This window comes from Aquila chrysaetos, chromosome 20, assembly GCF_900496995.4.
Source record: "Aquila chrysaetos chrysaetos chromosome 20, bAquChr1.4, whole genome shotgun sequence".
NCBI classification, from domain to species: Eukaryota; Metazoa; Chordata; class Aves; order Accipitriformes; family Accipitridae; genus Aquila; species Aquila chrysaetos.
This window is the reverse complement of record NC_044023.1, coordinates 9,589,102-9,602,826: the sequence shown is the minus strand read 5'-3', so window position 1 is coordinate 9,602,826 and position 13,725 is coordinate 9,589,102.

Below are 13,725 nucleotides of genomic sequence, written 5' to 3'. Positions count from 1 at the left end.
AATATTCTAAATCCAAACTTGGGATGCATGAACAACTTACGAAATGGTGACAATCACCTTTTTGTATCTAAAATCCAGTATGCAGATTTTCTTTGGGAAGTTTGAACTGTATTGTTGCATTTTCTAGTGATGTGTGAAATGAACCCAGCTTGAAGTCCCAATGTCTTTCATGCTTCACACACAGTCACCTGAGCTCTATTCAAATATTAAGCTTCAGATCAGAGGCTAGGAATGCCATTTATTGGTCTGCTACAGTACCTAGAGGAAGAAAGTGCATTTAATTTGTTAGACTTTGAGGTTCTTCCTCAAGGCACATATTAAATACTGGTAGTATGCAAACTGTATTCATATTTGCAGAGAGGTTTGTGTGAGTGGCTAGAATCCATAGTTCCTATAAAGTCTTTGCCTGACACAGTTCTTATAAAGGCTTTGCCTGACACAAGGGCTTAGAGTTTTTCCAATTAAAGTCAATAATGATCTGAACTCTGGGTGAAGGGAGCATTTTGAATGGTACAGGGTTATGTTTCATGTAAGTGACTTTGAAGTATTTGGAAGATAACATGTTCGAATGCATCATTTCCTGGTTGTATTTTCCTTACCAGTGCATAAGCCATTTTTTGGTTTTATTACATGCATTCTTCCCATGGTCCTGCAGGCCAGTTAGGGACTGATTCTTTTGAAGCACGATTTGTAGTCAAAGCGACAAATTGGCAACGGCATCTTTTGGATTAAGCACATTTTGAAACGGTCTAGACAGTTGCAAATGACAGTTTATCAATTGTTACTGCAGCCTTGAAAGTTCAGATGAGATGATAGGGCTGAACTGATTGGAAAAGTATCTCAAAATTCATTCTCTGCCCCAGGTAGACTCATCCCCAAGTTTTTCGAAGGGACACGTCTTACACTGATAAGCTCTGAAAAATTCCCAAACAAGTAATTTTCCACAGTGTTTCTCTAGCCTAGTAAAATATTTTGCTGATGGAGAATACAAGTGGTCCTATGACCCCTGTAACCTGCTGGTATGGGTGCTGGATACCAAAACTGAGTCCTTGCTTGGCCTTGGTTCAGAGCCAGGACCTACAAGGCAGTCCTCTGCAAGTCTGGCAAGCATCCTTAGCTACCAGACTATTTGTTATTTCTGGATGTGTCCCTGATTTTCATTTTGTATCTGTCCTGCTTTGTATTAACTAACTCTCCATTATGCAGGGAGGGAAGCAACAGGATTTGGACACTCCAACCCTTGGTTTTGTCACACCCTTGGTACATTAGCTAGAAAAACTCCTAAACACTGACTTACAAAGTTCCAGATAGCAAAGCTGTAAAGCTCCAGCTGCCAAGATCAGGAATTTGTCTTCTCTCTGTTAACTTCAAAACAGTCTCCTGCAGACACAGGACTGTCTGTGTTTTGTGTAGTTTAGCCCCCAGCTGTTTCCTCTTGGCGAGGTGATGGTATTGCTCACTACCTGCTGGAAGTTGTCCATATTATATAAATATATATGTTGGGGAGCAAGTCCTTAAATGCCACTATCAGAAGTTAGTCCAGATTGATTGTTCACTTTCTTGTGGCTATGGAAGGGGGTGACAATGGATTTTTAGGCTAGTCATGGAGCCTGGACTGGGACCTGACTCTGAGTAGTTAGGCAATAATCTGGAGCTGTTTTTGCCAGCTTTGTACTTCAAAAGGTAGCACTTTGAAGTTTCATTAATTCTTGTTTCATAAGATCATACCTCATTAGTGCATGCTTAATTAGTTCCTGCTCTGTAAGCTGATGCTTTGAACATTTAAAAGCTCATGTTTTTGGGTTTTTTTTGTATGACAACTAGCAAGTCTTTTTAATTGATATTGTACATTTTATCAGTTCCCATGGTGTAACAGTTGGTGAAACCTGCAATTTTATTACAAATCCATGAACTTTTAAAATGTTCCTTCTAGTTAGTTCTCTATTCATGTCCTTTGGGCAAAACAAAGCCCTTTGGTGTGGTAAATAGCGAGCATTTGAGTAAACGTAATGTGCTTGAGGGAGCTGATGCAGTTTTGTATGATGGTATTAAAGATATCTGTGCCAAGCTGTACTCAGTTCCATAGGACTAGTCAGCTGTCTCTGGAGATAAGGATTGAAATATAGGAGTGGCTGCCTCTCGAGTGGGACACCCTTTTGCCACGAAGCACTGAACATGCCAGTTGGAGTCCTTCGATATGTCCGCTCAGCCAGGAGGGCTGCCTGGGAATAGGACGTTGCATATAACCCGTGTCCACAGCCTGAGTAGAGCAGAAGGCACCAATCACAAATCACTCCCCTCATATTTATTTTCACAAAAGACACAGTCTAGCAGGCTTGTGTAAGTACTGATAAAAAAGTTGAGGCTAGCAAGTTATGCTTTAAATGACTGGTGCAGAGTAGTTATATATAGAATGATTAATTTTTTTTAGAGAAGCCAAGGGCTGTCCTTAAGTTTACGGGAGACCTCAACAGCAGGTGGGAGCAGACAGCAGGTGAAGATTCATATCTCCCTGCAGAGGCCGAGAGCTGTCAGCAGAGCTTTCCGAACATTAGCATTAAATGAGTATTCTATGCAAATAGTACTATTCCTTCCACCGAGGCTTAAGTCATATATCTGGCACACTACCTGCAGATGACAATGACTTGTTTATTTTATTAGATCATGTGCTACTCTCCCAAACTCAAATAAATTATTCATTTCTAAAGAATGTCAACAGCTAATGAGTGCTTGAACAGTTCACAAAACCTCAATGCTCTCTGGAAGGTTGGATCTGTTATTACTACAAACTGGTACATTTAGTTGTGTATATACCATATAAAAATGAGGGCTATTTCTGCATCTTTCACTTTTGTAATGCTTTTCCTTTGAGCTGGCTGTAGTAAAGTATATACCAATTAGCATGGCCACTGATGAAATTAGTCGTCTACACTGCAAAATTGTTTACTCTGTTTTTCAAGGGAGAGAAGTCATTAAAGCCCAGACTTGGTCTGTAGTTTGGATGACAAGATTGCTTCAAGCTTCTGGCTAAAAATCTAGAGCATGATTGCTTTGTTCACTTTTAAAATTTGAGTAATGGATGATTTAGAATAAATCAGACAAAACCACTCATGGAAGATTCTAGGTACTGTTTAGTTTTGTATTTTCTCTTAGTCTCTTATACACTAATTGCGACTGTGAGTGTTATTTCACCAGATTGCTTCTAATTATATTTGTTTGGATAACAAATTATCTTTCTGTACAAAATATTTGCTTTTATGTTCTGAAACATGGTGTATTTGAACTGTGAAAACTATGCATGTTTTTTGGTGTTTTTTTTTTTTTTTCCAGTAATAGGGTGAATATGCCATGTCTGCAAAGTGATTAAAATTACCTAATAAGGAGATGAGAACAGAGATAATATTTTTAAAGTTATGAAGCAGTTGTCAGAAAAGAGAAACTGTCACAAGTTTTTCAGCAGCTCTTCTAGAAAAGCTACGCAGCAGTTGAGGTTCTCCTTTCTTAAAGGCAACGTAGTTATATATTTCTATATTTATTTCCAGCCAATTCCCAAAGAGCCAAAGAGAAGCACCTGTGCATCATTGTTCTTACATGGGGAGGTGCAAAGCCTAAGTCAAAGTAGAAGACTTGAAATTTGCCAGCAGCTTGCTGTAAAGCTACCAGAGCTAGAAGAGACCATCAGGATTTATTTTTTTTCATAATATATTTCATATGATATGATAAAGCCAAGCAGTATCAAGCTGTACACACCTGTTTCAGTAATGTATTCTCACAAAGAACTCAAGTGCCAACTGAAATATGAAATGGGAGCTTTTCAGGAGAAGTTTTGTTGTTTTCTTTCTGAAGATGTTAGGTCTGCCCAGAAGCAATGGATTTATGTTGCCTGACTCCAGAACTGCAATGGTCAAGAGACAGGCCAGTGACAATTTCACACAGAGATGTGATTTATCATTGATTTTACATCACCATTACCAAAGCCACAGATGATGCAATGATAAAATTATCCACACATTTCTATATATTTTCCCTCTGCCAAGTTGTAGCCAAGGTCTGGGTCTCTGTAGTACAACTTCATGGCAAATACAGTCCTTACGGTGCCCAGGTATGGTAAGGCATGTTTGCTTACATTCATTGATCTGTGTATGAACATGTTTTTTTACCACTACATTAGCAAAACCAGTGGTGCCATGTTCCAGGAATCAACTTTAATTCAAGGCAAAAAAAAAGACCTCCATCTGCTTGAAACACAAACTCCTATTAATCACTAATAACATGTATCTAAGTGTGGAAAGTGTTTGTAAACTATGTAAACTTCTTTAGTGTCCATCATGAAGCCAGAAATTAATAAGTGACACTGTTGCTACTTCATACATGCCTATAACAGCCTTATTATAGAGCTATTCTTTTGATCAACTATTTTGATTAAAATTGCCAGAACATCAAAAGAGCTTTCCTATATTACACAGAATTTCTACTTTTTGAGCTAAGTCATTGTTGTTCTTTACATGTTCTGCCATGTACAAAATGCTTGCATGAAGTCCATAAAAAAACAAGAACAAGAACAAAAAAGCCCCCAAAAGGAAAGGAATGCTAAAAAAATACATGTTTCTCTAACAAAGCAATTTACTGTCAGCTTATGTTCTTGAATATTCAAGAACTATCTGCATTAAGTACCATTTCAATTGTATTTTCCTCTCTTGGTATAGAATCATTTTTCTAGCATATATATAAAGGAAAGCAAATTTTTAAACTGTGCCTTTTCTCCTTAACCAGGATGTCTCACAGATGAGATACCGTTGTCACCAAAGGCTCACCAGTAAGGGGGGTTTGGTAAGAAAACTGAGAAATGTTCCAAAACTGGGAAAAGGCACAAATGTCAGTGTAGCCAAAGACTGAAGTTTTAATGACTTTTTATCTGCTATTTGTTCAAGGCTGGATTATGTAAGTTTTCCCTTAAACATCTTTCCCTGAAAAGCACTTCTAAGACAAGTACAGGTAAATTGGATAGCCTCATAGTTTTGTCAAGAGCATATTCAGTAGTAGTTTCAGCAAGGGTTATGTATATTGTACATAATATTGAACAAGAAATATTCTGATTGCAGACACTGAGGTATTTTCTCTAGTATTGCTAAAAGAGTTGTGTGGCAATGAAGAACATCCAGGCTAGTACATTTGGAAGACTCTGGTTTGCCACTTTTATTCAAGACATGTTCTTGTTTTAGAAATGGGTTTATCATAAACTAAAGAAGATGTGTAGCTGAAATACAAATCCGATTCTTCCCTGTGCCTACTGCACAGCCATGTTTCAGCCATCACAGCCCAGTCTTTTAGAAGAAATGCTTTCCAATGGCAGGAGCAGATGGTGGTGGGAGCTGCACAGAGTGCCATTTTGGGAGAGTTGCACTGGTTAATGCAGAAGGTGCTAAGAGCGACTCTTTGTAGGAGAGCAAAGTGCCAAAGTGTGGCTGAGGGCTTGCTTCGCCAGCCAGCTCAGCAGTGGGGGAAGATCTCTGGACAACAGCACAGCACAGCAGCAGTCAATGCCCAACATCTGCTGTGCTTCCGTGAATGCATGACAAACTGAAGTAGTGTAAAACAGAAAAACAAAGAGATGACACAGATGTTTGATGTGTGGGGCGATGCTCCCATCACACAGGCTGACTGACAGCTACCTCAGACGCTCTCAAGGTAAGACAATTAGGCAAACAGAGAAAGTCATCTTTCCAGAGAAGCTGTATTAGTAAAAAGCAAAAAATTTGCTAAATTATTGACTGCGGTCCACTGCATGATGTTTTCTGTAGCTCCAGTCACTGTATCGATGATCTGAGTTTTGTCCTGATCACTAGTCTTGTGGAAGAAGCAGAATAAATCAGTGAATCAATGCATAAGTTAATTCAGTCAGTCTTTCTTGCACTCCAGCAAGTGTACATACAATTTTTATGAATTTAATACTGCACACAGGGGTAATGAAGAAATACCAGGGATCACACATCCCTTTTGGAACAGGAAAGTCTATCAAAGGTGGTGACTGGTCTGCAGAGTTCTGTACTGAAAAAATTTAGTTATGTCTACTACACCTGCCTCTTCACAAGCAATACAGGGAAACCTGGGCATAGTGTTACTGGTGGGCAAAAGGTCAAACCAAAGATAGCCTTGTATCTCCTTTTGTCAGCTGCAAAATTTATGTTGGTGAAATTTCTGTCTCAGAGCCTAAGCTTACGTGTCTAGCTGCATTTATGTGAGCAATGAAAATATTACAGGAGCCCTGGTTTAACTGAGCTCTGTCTTCCACCTACTGCTTGAGCGCTGCATTACTGACATCAATAACAAATTTTGAGTGCTATTAGCGTTGAAGAAGGAGGAAGATCTAAATATTAAGTGGCTGCTTGAGACACTACTGTAGTTAAGAATTCATTTAGAAAGAACAGATGCCCCAAAAAGAAAAAATGTATCTCAGCTGAGGTGTTAAGAGGATTAAGGATTAAATAAGCACAAGATCAGAGGCTAGACTAGGGCCAAAATAAACAAATCTATTTAATCAGGTATAAGAAGAAGAGATCAGAAGAAATGAGAGGAATTAGAAGACATTGATGATGAAGGTGACTCACAGAAGATATTCAAGATACAGAGGTCATAGATGAGAGTTTCTAAACCACAAACCAGAATTGTTAAATCAAAAACAGATGACATGCAGAAAAACAGGTCATGGTGTCCAGATGGTAAAATGCTGTGAAGAACTGTCTGAGGATAAAAAAACCCCTGTTAAATAATATTGTTTCGACAGGTGACACAGAACTGTGACATGAAAAGCTGAAACAAAGTTTGCAGTCAAAAAGTCAAGAATAGAAAAGCTTGAGGTACTAGGCAAGGTACTAATAGATTTTCCCAGGCTGAATATCAGTACCAGGGATGACTTGTTCCAAGTGGGAACATGGAAGACTTTGTGTAAATACTCATTCCATTACCAAACAAAAATAATGGGAAGTCTTGTGTAAACAACATACAACTTTCTATTATTCCATGGGATCAAAATCATCACTGGCAGCTTTTAGAGAAGGTTTTCAGAGAGGTATGTGCTCCCCCTAATTCCCCCCCCCCCCTGAAAAATGAATAGCTTCGTACAGCCTGTGTGAACTGGCCTCAGTTTCTAACATTTCATACGAATTTATGATATTTGGCCATCTCTTCACAACCAGTGGGCTGTCCTCTATCAGCTACAAGATGCAAAGTTACATTTACTGACTTCCACCATTATAAAAACAGAATTACACATCACATGCACCCAAAAGCTGCATCTGTCAGAAAGATAACTCTGCTCTCATCAGTCCTTACATTGTTTACCACAGTCTTTCGAACTCTGTGCCAGACATCCATGTTTCAGCAAAGTTTGTTTTTCCATACTTGTTGCTCCCTTCCTCATTAGAATGAAAACAGTCACTAACAACTGGTGTGTAAAGCTCTCTAAAGGGACTTGGGCACTTTAAATTGTAGGTCTGGAAAAATTCCCCTGCAGTTTGTACCTCAGTTTGATTGAGTTCCTACATGAGTACATTTCTAACTGTAAATATCCCTGAACACCTAAATATCTGCTTCTGAACATGGCCAGGCCTCACAGGTCCTGACAGACAATGCGCTACGCACATGGCTGTTCAAAACAGCCTCCAAGGACGTGTGGGTACATGGCCTAATCTCATAGAAAAGGGCCTCGTAAAAAAGTGGGGCAAACCAGTGCTGACGAACCCTCTGGGAAGGGAGGTAAGGAGAGGAGAGAGGTCCTTTTACCATTTGCCTGGAATTGAGATAACTGAGTTTAACTTCCTTTAAAGCATCAGAGAACACAAGTCCATATTGCAGAGGAGCACTGTGCTGGAGGTGCTGTGGGTTTTTGCCATTCCCTTCTTACTTAAAGATGCAAGACTGTGACAGCTGGTCCCGGAGCCCCTGAGTCACACTGCAATGGGAGGGAGGTGGGGTTGGGGGGAGATCTCCAAGAGGCGGGTGGTCCAGGCACCAAAGAGCAGGGATCACTACAGACATCCTAAGATGACTATCTGACTTGTGAGTCAGAACCCAAAGATACCAGGATTAACAAACTTAAAAGCAAAAGGCTTAGCCAGACAAAGATTGTGTATAATCCAGTGTGTATATAAACTCCTCTTGCACTGCCCAGCCAGTAAGCCAAAGTGCTTGGACGGGACTTCTTAGTGGGAAGTCACTATTTCTGATGGTTCTGAGAGATGAGTTAGAAAGCACAGTGTCTAGTTTCTTGCTCATGAAACTTTGCTAGCCATTTCGAACACATATTTTTAGCTTAAGTAAAACAGAATTTCAGTGAAACACAAAGTAAAGGGCTTGTTCCCCTCCACTGTACGGTTATAGAGCAGTGGCACAGATGAGGGAGCTCCACAGTGGAGGGATGGCACAGCAGTGGAGCTGATATAAGTGTCTATGCAATAATATATAATTCTGAAATGTGTAAGCAGTCAGTGTGTAATCCCAGGCCAAACTATGGTGTCCACTGATGGCAGTTAGTGCAATATCATAACTTCACGCAAGGAATATACAACCTTTAGTAGCATGTTTTCAGGTAGGGGGTTTTGTTTCCTTCTTTCTTAACACACCTGCTCAGAAATACCCATGAGTTCAATTTCTTGTTATTAATGCAGCATGTTAGATGATTTGGGTAATTCTAATATATAGTTAAAAAAGACAGATCTGTTCTGTGAGTTGTGCATTATTTTCTTCTTCCCCAGCTGGGGAAAGAAAAACCCATCGTGTTATCAAAGTGAGAAATGAAACTGTAATGAAAGATGTACTTGATGGTGGGCTTTTTTTCCTCAGAGAATTATTATTTGGATTCAACTTCTTTCTTAAGTTAAAGGATTTTTTCATTTTTCAACTGCCAACAAGCACTATTTTATGAATTAGAGCCATTTCGTGGGTACTTGTGTCACTTCATTTCCCATGGAGACATGTCTGCAGGTTCATGAAAATTTTCTAATGATACCTCTGACAATTTGCTGTTTTATCCATAATCTGCACTGCTGCCTTTTGCTGAGGAATACCACCACAACTACTGAACATATACCATTTTTATTATCTACAGCCAGACTATGTCTATAAGAAGACATTGCATGTTACAAAAATCCTGGGAATCAGGATTTCTCTGGTGCTACATCATATGCTAATTATTTTTTTCTGACTCTTGGCAAAACCAAGAAGAAAATCCTAAAATCAACATATCTGATTTGTAGCAAACTCAAGGTGTAACCAATATTAGCACAATATTATGGTTCAAGCAGGGCGGGGAGAAAATAAATTCATAACTGAACCTCTTTAGGGGGAAAAAAATTCAATTTTAATATACCACCCACAAGGAAGCCAGAAGCCATGTTTGCTATTGTTAAAAACCAACAAACAAAAAAACCCAATACATACAGTGCCTTTTCGGCACTGCAGATCAGATCCAAGGGATAACATCATATTGTCACACTCTGAGTGAGTGAAATCACGTTAGCAAGCGCTCTTATCTGAGTGTTGGTGACACCTAACAGATATTCCCCAGGGCACTGGCAGGTCACAGATTTGTTAAGACCTGGCGTAGCTGCTTTCCTGTAAAACTGTGATTCTTAGCCATCTGTAGAAAAATTAGTTTTGCTAATTTTTCTGCTAGTGTTAGGTCACACGTGCCATCTTACCTGATCGGCTATTCAGAAACTGGGTCTTGTGATTGCAGATATAACTTGTAAATTGTAACGTAGAAGTAAAACATTGCAAACCACAGGAGAAGCGCAGAAAAGAGAGACAGGGGCAGGAAGCAGGGCAATCTGTCACAGGAAGCCAAATGGGCAAAATAACATGAGGAGAAGAAGAACATCCAGATAAGGAGGAAGAGAAAGGAAAGAAAAAGAGAATTAGTGAAGAAAATGTTGATCCTGTGATAGAGTCTCTGTTGTCTTCCTCTAATTTCTGTCCTTTGGAAGGGTAATTGCAGTTTTCAGATAAAGTTGTGATTACATGGTGCATCCTGAAGCTCACCTGTGGTCCCAGGCCATTTCTAAGAAACTGCATAAACCCCCAAATGATCTTGCAGTAGTGCTTACTGCCAGAGGAAAGGATCAGTGATGGTATTTCTGTCAAGAAATATGTGTGGAGTCTTAGCACTGCATTTGCCAGCTATACTGTGGATGGCAGCTGTGGTCCTGCTCCCACAGACACAGACCGAGCAGGAATGGGGAGAAGAAGGAAAAGCTTCAGAAGTCTGGCAGGTAAATGCTTGGTGTAGGCATTTACGTGAAGAGCTACATTTAAACTTTCCTTCACTACACTTTGATATACTCTCATATCATCTGTGTAAGAGTCCTTGTCTCTGCTAAGAGGTAAGCTCTCGGGCATAACTTTTAAAATGCGTCTCTTTTTGAATTTAATGGAGCTGCTTCCATGCCTCAGACTCAGCTGGCGGGATTGGAGGCCTGATGGTGTGACAAATAACAAAGGAGCCCTAAACGGCTGGGGAGGCCAGATTCCAGCTCTCATCAGAGGGCACCACATTACTGCACAGAAACAGAGCAGGGTTTGCACTAATTCTGTAATTTCTCCAGCACAGCTCATGTCTCCTGCCATCCCCAAAAATAAATAAAAAAAACCCAAGGAGAAAACAATAGCAAAGCATGTCTCTTACTGTGTTTGGGAAGTGCCAAGCAGCTTGCAGAGGCTGCTGCTGCAAAAAACTAGCAAATGACAGTGATGTGAAGTTAATGAGGATCAGGACACTTGGCTGTGGAGGTTTCTGGGCTGCAGGAAGGAGGGGGGCTCTCAGGAGGTCCCGATAAGCATTAGCAGTTTTGGATGCTCAGCCAAAACTTTTGTGGTTTGCCTGTTAGTACTGAATCTCTTTTTTGTTCAGCCGTTACTTTATACTATGCGGTCTGGCTAGCAGTTGTACAACAGCATTTAAAATATACAACATGCTGTGAGACAGAATGCAGCTACCTTGTCAAAGATGCCAGCGTTAAATTACAAAGAGGCTAGTATACTCCATATATAGGATATAGCCATTTTGCCTGTAAAAGTCCAGATAGCGAACTTCTGTTATCATTGAGCTTAGGATGCAGCAGCTGCCTTGAGTACAGCAAGGGAGGGTGAGGAAAGTACAAGGAAAGGGGGGCGGATGGTCCCATTTGGGTCCATAAGCAGTCGGGCCTGGGAGAATGAGAAAGAAGAGGTTGGTGATCTTTTTTTGGAATCAGTAAAAAGGAAAGAAAAGTAATTTTATAAGGTCTCCACAGTGCTCATCACATGAAAGTGCAAGGGTTGTTTGCAGGGTGAATGTAGCAGAGACAGCGATTATGGTTTTTGAAGTGAAACAGTGAAGAAGCTCTGCCTTTAGGTGTGGGGTTTGGCTTTCTGTCATTTTTTTTTGCATTTGATGAAATTGATTTCTTCTTGAACATTATTGGCTGTGAGAGAAAATATATAGAGTAGGGTATCTGAACAACAACATTGCTGTGACACATCATAATCCTTTGTGCTCTGCAACGGGTCCTTCTTTTCTTAGTAGTTAACTCTGTATTAGTGAAAATAAGTTCCATATTCTTAAAGGAGGTGGAACTAAAGACGCAGCTACCCCAGAAGCTGTGTAAGAATTACAGAGGAAAGCTTAAAAAGATCTCATAGGAGAAAACAAAGACACTAGATTAGCTTTGAACCTGGGAGTTTCCCACACCGCAAATCAAGTGCATTGTCAGAAGCAGCACAGGTGTACACCACATGTACAGGTTAAAATGTAGTCCTGAGTGCCGTGATGACAGTTCTGTGTTCATAATGTATATATCCCAAAGAGTACTTATGCATCTGTTATACATTCAGGTAGGATAGAGATAGGGGAATTTCTTTCTAAGTTACAATATTGTAAATACAGCTTTGCTTTATTGGTATGAATGAAATTATTCATATGTGAATTTGTCCCAGAGGTTTTTCCTTTCCTTGTAATAATAGTTGTGTAGACACCAATATTTAAATACTTATGTATCTCCCCCACTTTAAGACATGGACAAAGATTATCTTGAGACTTTGCTGTGGTCTGATAAGAGCAGTGAGGAATTCTCTGCAGGAGCAGGTCTGATATGTACTGTGGTAAGGATATAAAAGGGCTGAAACAGCCTCGGAGGTTTCACAGCTTTCTAAATGACACACTGCAGCATAAATGGAGGAGATGGGCTAAAATAGACCAGGAGTTTGAAGAACAAAACCAACATAAAGCTGTTTATGTGACATTGCCAAAATAAAAATGGTTTTGCATCAGAAACACGCAGAAACTTACTTTCCTCACCTGATACCACAGTAGGTGTTTCAGCAAATTTTTGTATGTAGCACAGAAGTTGGAAGTAGCAGATGCTTTTGGTAATTATGAAAAATCAGTGAGTATTTCACTTGCAATTTTGCACAAAAAAAGCAGTTTGGGCTTCGTGGCCCAGCTTTAGCGAGGTCCACATAAAGCTTGGCACATGATCAAACTTTAAGGGCTGAAGCCTTTTGCGGATGTGGGGTGTAGGGGTTTGCACCCTTTCAAAAAAACCACTCTGGTGCCTGTGTTTGTGAGAACCACCACATTGGATCCTGAAAAGAAAGGGGGAAAGTTTAAAGGAGAAGAGATGTTATGCCAACTCCATAAATGAATCACTTTGTTGTTTTTATTCATAGTGCGCATCTACAAGCCCTGGGTCAGCTTCAGACCAGTGTACGAGGCACTATATTCCACACTTAAGAAATAAGGTAATTGCTGTCATCAGGCTTGTACTGGCCAAAGAAAGACTTGCCAAATTGTTCTGCCATAAGAATGCATTTGTTGGCCAGGCTGGAAATGAAAGACAATTTGCTCAAGAACCGATCACAGGTTTTGCATCAGCTTTGGTTAGTCCAAGCAACAATAATACTTAAAAAAACCCAAACCAAACCCCAAACCAACAACAACCACCCCCTAAAAAGATAGTGAACATTGTGCTTTAAGCATCTTTGGGACTTAAAATATGTGAAAGGGTTAGCAGTGAGCTGTGTGGACTTTGCTAAAAACTTGATCAATATTTACATAATTCATGTATCCCACCAAGTGACAAGCTGACAGTCAGAATAGCATCACTTCTACATAATACTACTGCAACAGGAAAAGCAAAATATTTTCTACATCCTGAATCAGTTATTTAAGCCTTCTCTACCTCCTTGGGAGTATGACAGAATCAATCAGCCAAGCTGAACAACACTGGCATTGCAAACATTTATTCATACCATCTGGTACAGAGTCAAATCCAAGTAACAAAGGCTTTTATTTTCCCACAAAGGCTGAAGGTTACATAAATGTTACCCACATACTTGTGGCATCCCAACATGTTATTCTCACGTGCTGTAGAGAGATTGACAATTCCCAGACCAGAACAAGACACCCAGCCACGAAGATTCCTACAGCACAATTGCTTACTAATACCACTAAATGTACATTTTAGACCCCTCGAAGAGCATTAAATTCCCCTTTTTCCTTGTTGCACAGATAATATACATGGTCCAACATGACAGGCAACATCTCCAGTGGTTAAATGCAAAGGTAGCAGTGTTGGGGTTTTTTTACTTATCTGGGATGACCACTTACTTGAACTCACTTATGGCTCTATTTCATTCAGCTGCTCATAAATTAGCTCGGCATCCTGAACTCATGAAAGTAAATACATATTT